Below are 8,928 nucleotides of genomic sequence, written 5' to 3' on the forward strand. Positions count from 1 at the left end.
ATGAACTGACTTAAAGCGGCGGTCCAGCCTCCTTCATTAAAAATTTATAGTCAGCAGCTACAAATACTGTAGCTGCTGACTTTTAATATTAGGACACTTAACAGTCCCGGGATCCCACAATGTCGGCACCCCACCTGGCTCTTGGCTGCTGCCGCCACCATTTCTTACAAGTTCCCTACTGCACATGCAAGTAGCGCACTGCGCTTTGTGAATGGCCTGGCAGCGGTGGAGGGAGGAGGCGGGTCACAGCGAGATCACCCATAAGTGGGAACGAATACCTGACTCCCCCCCTCCCCCCTGAAAGGTGCCAAATGTGGCACCTGAAGGAGAAGGAGGCAGATAAGCATAATATATTGCATTACATTATGTGAAACTTACCTGCAAACAAAGCACTCATTGTCACTGCTGGAGGCAGCATCCATCTTTGCCCATCTTCCTTCCGTGTTCAATGAACTCTGGCTGTTTGACTGGCCGGAGACATATGACGCCACTCCTGCGCATGTGCGTAGGAACCACCGGTCACGGCACAGGGATCTGAAGAATATACAATATATAATGTTGGCGGCTGGTCAGCAAGCAGTTTAGAGGTAACCCAAAATTGAACAGCACAAAATAACAAACTTACAGCGAAACTCCACCCAAAAGGTAAAGTTCCGCTTGTCTGCCTCCTTGCCCACTACTCATGAAGTTTTCATAGGCATGTCCCACTTCTGATCTGATTTCGGCTTCCCAAAGTAAACATGGCAGTGCTGGAAGACGAAGACAGAGAAACAGTTGGCTTGGGTGAGGAACGGGCTGGATTCCTGGACAATTAAGTGTCCCAATTCCAAAAGCAGCAGCTACAAAATTTAGAGCTGCTGACTTTTGGACTTTTAAAGTTTCTAGGATGAAGATCCTAGTCACAGTTTTATAGACACAAACGCCATCAAATAAAGAATTCGATAAAATTCAGTCACTCTTTCCATCTAGCCTAGGCTAGATGACCAACCCCCACTAAACAAAACCCTGTGACATAACGTGTAATAATGACTAAGGAAGGGTGGGCAGGAAGGTTGGTCCAGTCCTCATTAGCTGAACAGAATAAGCAGGGTTCTTTATGAGCCAGTGGAGTGGTGACCCACCAAAAGTCACCTATGGTAAATTGTTGTAAGGAGCAGATTCCTTCTTTAGCATGCATTGGCAACCAGAAACATGAACTAGTGCCCTTTGTGCTATCCCATGGGGTCCCTGCTAAGCGTTAGGGACCCAATCATTAAGGTTACAGTTATTCTCACTTCTGCTTTCTGTTAAGTGTTTGAACTCTGATTATTATTAATCTGGCCTTTATATATGCAAGTAAGCCATGTGTCTATAATGTGTATGGGAGTCTCAGATCTCAGATCAACTTTATATATATATCTGTTGGTCATCTTATTCTGAAATGGGCTGAGAGACCGATCACTCATTTAAAATTAGGGAACTTATATTGCTTATTAAAATGTCGGCTGCTGTGCATATCTGCTAAAGTGTTCTTTTATGTCCCCTCTAGCAATGAATAATCCCAGTAAATATTGACATATGGAAGACCTGTGACCTTGATGTGGATGATAAAAACATCAATTAGATGGCAGAACACAATAAGCCAATTTATTTTACTGCACAAGACATCAATATTGTGTCTCTGGATTCTAATTAGTTGGGTACTTGGTTGTCAGGAGCAGCACGACTGGAGGTACTACTGTATGTACTGTACAGTGCTTACCTGAGCTAAAGGCAAGTATAAAAAGTGATAGGATATGACATGAACTGATATAGGTGATATGATAAGAAAATTAGGAAAACCAGACAGGCAAACTGAAAGTTTTATTAGGTACTGTATATAAGGATATGTCACAAACATGGGAAACCTTATGAGCAGAGTAAAATACGACCAACATTACAGATTGTGTACCACATATTGTAAGGCCTCATACACACTGGACGTTTTTGGATGTTTTTACAGAGCTGTTTTTGGCAGTAGACATTTTTTCTACAGCCATTAAACTCTCCATCATGTTATCCTATGTGTCCATGCACACATAGGGGGTTATTTACGAAAAGGCAAATCCACTTTGCACTTAAAGTGCACTTGGAAGTGCAGTCGCTCTAAATCTAAGGGGTAGATCTGAAATGAGTGGAAGCTCTGCTGATTCTATCATCCAATCATGTGCAAGCTAAAATGCTGTTTTTTATTTTCCTTGCATGTCCCCCTCGGATCTACAGCAACTTTACTTCCAAGTGTACTTTCAAGGGCACTTGCAGTGCAAAGTGGATTTTCCTAAATAAACCACATAGGCTGTTGTCCGCAGTTTTGGGTAGTGGCATTTTTGAGCAGTAAAAAAAACCCAAAACGAGTGGGTTCTGAGAGACGTTTTTCAGCTGTAAAAACACTCTAAGCACTTGTACACACGGTCGGAGATTCCGACGGAATGTGTCCAATTGGACCGTTTTTTCGGATATTCCGACTGTGCGTGGTTTCCATCGAACTGTTTCCGTCGGAACATCCGACGGACCAAGTTTTCCAACTTGTTGGTAAAATTTTCCGACAAAATGCTCCGATCAGACATACTTCGATCATGTGTAGAGAATTCCGATCGGACAAAGTGCCACGCATGCTCAGATCAAATTCCTACACCAAAGCTATTGGCTACTAGCGTGAAACGTAGTCCCATCGTAACGAAATAACGTCACCATATTCTAAACGATCGGATTTTCCGACAACTTTGTCCGACCGTGTGTATGCAACAGTTTCGGACAAAATCCGACGGATTTGGTTGTCGGAATGCCCGACCGTGTGTACAAGGGCTAACACTGATAAACACTGATAAATGTCCATAAATGCTCAAAAACGTCGCTCACCAGCATTTTTTACCATTTTTGATTCATTGAAAAAATATATTTTTTTTTTCTTTAAAAGAAAAAATGCTAAAAAACGCTAATGCGGAAAAACGCTAAAAACACTGTAAAACGCTATTGCAAAAATGTTGAAAAAAGCTGAAAAAAAGTTGAAAAACGCACTGCAAAGCTACTGATGTTTTTATTTATTTTAACGTCCAGTGTGCATGAGGCCTAATAACTGAAACTGGGCAAAGTCTTATGCCGCGTACACACGAGCAGACTTTTCAACATCCAAAGTCCGAAGGACTGAGTCCGTCAGACTATCCGATCGTGTGTGGGCTGCAATGGACTTTTGACTCACCAAAGTCCGAAGGACTTTAGAATATGGAACATGCTTCAAATTTTCCCGACGGAACTCCGCCGGACCCGGTCCCCTTCGAAAAATCCGCTCGTGTGTATGCTACTCCGACGGACTAAAACCGACGCTAGGGCAGCTATTGGCTACTGGCTATGAACTTCCTTATTCGAGTCGGGTCGTACGTCATCACGTTCGAATCCGTCGGAGTTTAGTGTGATCGTGTGTGGCCAAGTCCGTTCGGCCGAAAAGTCTTTCAGAACTCCGTCGGAATTCCAGCAGAACTCCGACGGAACTCCTTTGGAAGTCTGTCGGACATAAGTCCTCTCGTGTGTACGGGGCTTTAACATTGAATAGCTGCATAGAGAAAAAGAATATCCACAATCCAATGCAATGGAGTGAAGAAATATTTTTTCAGCACACATACAGTACATTTAGGGGTTCATTTACTAAAACTGGATAGTGCAAAATCTGGTGTTGTTGTGCATAGAAACCAATCAACTTCTAACTTCAGTTTGTTCAATTAAGCTTAAATCTGGAAGCTGATTGTTTTCTCTGCAGAGCTTCACCAGATCTTGCACTCTCCAATTTTAGTAAATCCACCCCTTATGCCACGTACACACGATCGTATTTTCCAGACGGGAAATGTTGGATGTGAGCTTGTTGGTGGTAAGTTCCGACTGTGTGTATGTTCCATCGGACATTTGTTGTCTGACTTTCCGCCAACAAATGTTGGCTAGCATGTTCTCAAATTTTCCTCCAACAAATGTGTGTTGTCGGATTTTCAGAGCGTGTATACACAAGTCCGTCGGACAAAAGTCCAAAGTACAAACACATATACTTGGAAGCAGAAGCGCTCGGTCTTGTAAACTAACGTTCATAATGGAGAATTAACATTTGTGACGCTGCAAATTCTGAAATCTCCAAATGCAGCTCACAATTCTCTTCTTCTTTAATGAGATAATAATGAAGCTGCTTTGCTGGTGATACTGACAAGGTGAGGGGTGGAGGAGCTGCACAAGTCACCATTGCTGAATTCTTGTGCTGGATTGGAGTCCCATCTTGTTGGATGGAGGACCTTCATAGCTGTACTGGATTACATTCATATCCCTGAGTGGATTAATGTGTATATGACCTTCTGTATTACAGAGTTCCACCAGATCAGGTAAGCGCATTTGGCGTTTTGTGGTGGAGGTTATTGTCACCCATTTATCACTGGAGAATTTATCTCACCTTCTCTCACAAGGGATCTTCCCTTTCACCCTTCTGGACGTTTAGTACCTTTTATGTGGAATGGACTCTTTTACCTAAGCCCCTGTACACACGGTCGGACATTCCGACAACAAAATCCATCTGATATTTTCAGACGGATTTTGTCCGAAACTGGTGTTGCATACACACGGTCGGACAAAGTTGTCGGAAAATCCGATCGTTCGGAGCATGATGATGTTCGTTCATTGCGACGGGACTACGTTGCGGCTAGTAGCCAATAGCTTTGGTCTCGTAATTTGATCTGAGCATGCGTGGCACTTTGTCCAACGGAAAAAGTCCAATAGAGCCCACACATGATCGGATTTTCCGACAATATAATCCAATCTGACCTTTTCCGTCAGAATTCTATTCATCCAAAAATATAGAAAATTGACCAAATCAAATCATTAATTCAACCAAAAAAATAATGTCAAAGCAATAATTCCAAGGCCAATAATAAGTAACACGTTATCTCCTCCAATTCCGCAACATGTCTGGTTGACGAACGGCCATTCAGAAACAAACTGAAAAGCACAAAATGAAAAGCAATAAATGAAAAACGTGAGAAGAAAAGCACAAATCAACACTCACTAAACTTCTACAAACACAAAATTAGCAGAAGGAGCCAAAGGGCGGTGCTAAAGAGCTGAAAAAACACGTAGTGCCTCTAGTACGTCACTACCTTCGTAATTGTTGGCCAAGATTTAGCCAACACCCTTTGGACAAAATTGCACAGTTTTGTTGTCGGAAAGTCCGATCGTGTGTATGAGGCTTTAGTGTATATCTAAAACAAAAAAGTAAAACAAATTAACAACAATTAAAAAACATATAATATTCAAAACAAAAAAGTGAAAACATTATTGATACCATTCTTTTAAGAAATGGCAGCTCTCATCTTTTTGTTCTAAAAAAAATTATTTCAAGGAAACCTGTACTTAGACAAAAATATACTGTATAGACTGCCACAGCTGACCACCGTGGTTGCCTAGCCACGTCTCACATTAATTCTGAATCACATACTGGGAATATGTATGCAGCCACTAAATCTATTGTATCTGCATTGCGTGTTATTCTCATCTTATCCCTCACTACCTTGGAAACTAGCGCTCTACTTTCCAATGCTCCACATTGTGGGCAGGCTCTCTGTGTTCTCACTAATAATGCAAGACTCCTGTACCTGCATTGTATGTGATGAGGTAGGAGTGCCTGGGGCTGATGGAGCAGCAAAGAGAATTAGCTTTGAGAGACTGGCCATGCAGTTGGGAGGAAGCCTGCGAGAGTGAGGAATAAAGTACTTATAGCTGCTTTTTCTTTTCTCTCTAGACAAAATTGAGCCTTTAACTGCACTGTTAGATTGTTTCCCATCCTCCTCTTCTAAACAGAAGGAAATATACAATATAATATATAACTACAGGGAAGATACAATTGGTGACTAGATCTCCACTGTACAGATATCTCCCTCACCTTACACTCCTTGTCCACCTGCACAATCAATCTTTCACTTGTTTAACCCAGTTACTATATATAGGAAGTCACTAAACCTTTTTATAACGCCCACCTTACCACCTGCCCCTTGGACCCTGTTCCCTTGCAAATACCACGGTCACCCTCTGGCTCTATCCTACACTCTTTAACCACTTGCCGACCGGCTCACGCCGATAATAGTCAGCAGGGTGGCACGGGTGCGCAAAACAACAAACCCGTATGTTGCGGCGTCATCCGTGCGGCGTGGCACGGAGAGGCAGAATGGGGAGATACCTATGTAAACAAGGCATTTCACTGTTCTGCCTAGCAACATGATGGAGATCTACTGATCCCAGTGATCAGAGCAGTGATCTCTGTCATGTTCTAGTGAGCCCACCCCACCCCTACAGTTAGGCCGCGTACACACGCGGGGACTGTTCGCTCAACTTTGTCCGCTGAACAGTGTTTCGGCGGACAGTCCGCTCGTGTGTGGGCTTTCAGCGGACAGTTTCAGCGGACAGTCTGACGAACAAAGTTTTTCGGAAATTCCGAAAAACTGTCCGCTGAAACTTGGTTTGAGCGGACAGTCCGCCCTTGTGTAGGCTTGGTCGTCAAACTAAGTCTCGCGCATGCTCAGAAAGAATTTACACGCCGAAGGTTGCATTGCAGTGTATAGGACGTCGTTTTCTAGTCCCGTCGTACGTGCCGTTCACGTCATCGCGCACGGTTTCAGCGGACTGTTCGTTCGTCGTGTGTGGGCAAGTCCGTCCATGCTAATTTTGAGCGGACTGTCCGCTGAAACTGTTTGACGGACAAAGTTGAGCGAACAGTCCCCGCGTGTGTACGCGGCCTTAGAACATGCTGAGGGAACACATTTAACCCCTTGATCGCCCCTAGTGTTTAACCCCCTTCGCTGCCAGTGACATTTACACAGTGCATTTTTATAGCACTGTATAAATGTCACTGGTCCCAAAATATTGTAAAAAGTGTTCGATCTGTCCGCCGCAATGTCTCTGTCACGATAAAAAACGCAGATCACCTCCATTACTAATAAAAAAAATGCCATAAATCTAACCCCTATTTTGTAGATGCGATAACTTTTGCACAAACCAATCACTATACTCTTATTACAATATTTGTTTTACCTAAAATATGTAGAAGAATACATATTGGCCTAAACTGTGGAAAAAAAAATGTATATATTTTTGGAGGATATTTATCATAACAAAAAGAAAAAAAATATTGCTTTTTTTTCAAAATTGTCGATCTTTTTTTTCTTATAGCGAAAAAAAAAGAAAAAAAAAACCAGAGGTGATAAAATACCACCAAAAGAAATCTCTATTTGTGGGAAAAAAAGGACGTCAATTTTGTTTGGGTACAGCGCCGCAGGACCGTGCAATTGTCAGTTAAAGCAACGCAGTGCCGTATTGCAAAAAAGGGCTTGGTCAGGAAGGGGGTAAATCCTTCTGGGGCTGAAGTTGGTCACTCATATCTTCAATCTCTCCCTCTTTACTGGCATCTTCCCCAACCCTCTAAAACATGCACTAGTCACTCCATACAGTACCTAATAAAGGCCTCACTGGGCCCCACCAATTTTAACAACCTAAGACCCATCTCCTTACTTCCTTTTGCCTCTAAACCCCTTGAAAGTCTGGTCTAAAACCAGCTGAGCTGCCACCTCATTGAGAATAACCCTCTCGATCTTCTTCAGCCTGGATTTCACCTGCAACATTCCACAGAAACTGCTCTCCTAAAATGACTTACTAACAGCTAAAACCAAAGGTCACTATTCTGTGCTCTTACTCTAGGACCTCTCTGCTGCATTCGAACATCATTAAAGTCTATGGGACGCGAACATGAAAAATCAAAAGTGATCATTTTAAAGGCTTTTATGCAAGTTATTGCCATAAAAAGTGTTTGGGACCCGGGTCTTGCCCCAGTGAACATGTATCAACACAAAAAAAGTTTTTAAAACTGCAGTTTTTTCGGGAGCAGTGATTTTAATAATGCTTATAATTAAACAATACAATTGAAATACTCCTTTAACTGTCATGCCTGGGGGGTGTCATTAGTGGTGTCCCAGTCCTCCTCCTCACACAGAGCGGCGATCTCCCTCCATCACGGAGCTAAATTGTCTGGGCGGTAGCAGTAACAATGTTCTGACCTCCTGTGATAGATGGCACACTGATCCAATGTCGGGAAATTGAATAAGTGTGACATGACCCCAGGAGGTGCGACATTGTTACTGCGGCTGGGAAATTCAAATCCAGCTCTGTGACACAGCAGGAGATCTGATCCGGACACTGACAAGGCTGCATCCGATGGGCACTGGCAGGCTGCATCTAATGAGCACTGGCAGGCTGCATCTGACAGGCACTGACAGGCTGCATCTGACAGGCACAGGTAGGCTGCATCTGACAGGCATAGGTAGGCTGCATCTGACATGCACTGGTGAGGCTGCATCTGACAGTCACTGGCAGGCTGCATCTGCCAGGCACTGGTGAGGCCGTCTCTGACAGGCACTGGTGAGGGTGCGTTCGGACAGGCAGTGGTGAGGCTGTGTCTGACAGTCACTGGCAGGCTGCTTCTGACAGGCACTGGTGAGTCTCCATCAGACAGGCACTTGTGAGGCTGCCTCTGACAGGCACTGTCAGGCTGCATCTGACAGGCACTGGTAGGCTGCATCTGACAGGCACAGGAAGGTTGCGTTGCATCTGACAGGCACTGGTAGGCTGCATCTGACAGGCACTGGTAGGCTGTATCTGACAGGCACTGGTAGGCTGTATCTGACAGGCACTGGCAAGCTGTATCTGACAGGCACTGGTGAGGCTGCATCTGACAAGCACTGTGGACATGATACAAGAGATGATCAGAGACTGAGGACATGATACAAGAGATGGTCAGAGACTGAGGACATGATACTAGAGATGGTTAGAGGTTGCAGACCGCATTTTCTTGAGCTTTTCTTGCACTAAAGGTGAGTAATGGCCAACAATAAATTC

The sequence above is a fragment of the Lithobates pipiens genome, unplaced genomic scaffold (assembly GCF_037356315.1).
Source record: "Lithobates pipiens isolate NorthernLeopardFrog02 unplaced genomic scaffold, aLitPip1_a1.2 Scaffold_1, whole genome shotgun sequence".
Classification (NCBI taxonomy): domain Eukaryota; kingdom Metazoa; phylum Chordata; class Amphibia; order Anura; family Ranidae; genus Lithobates; species Lithobates pipiens.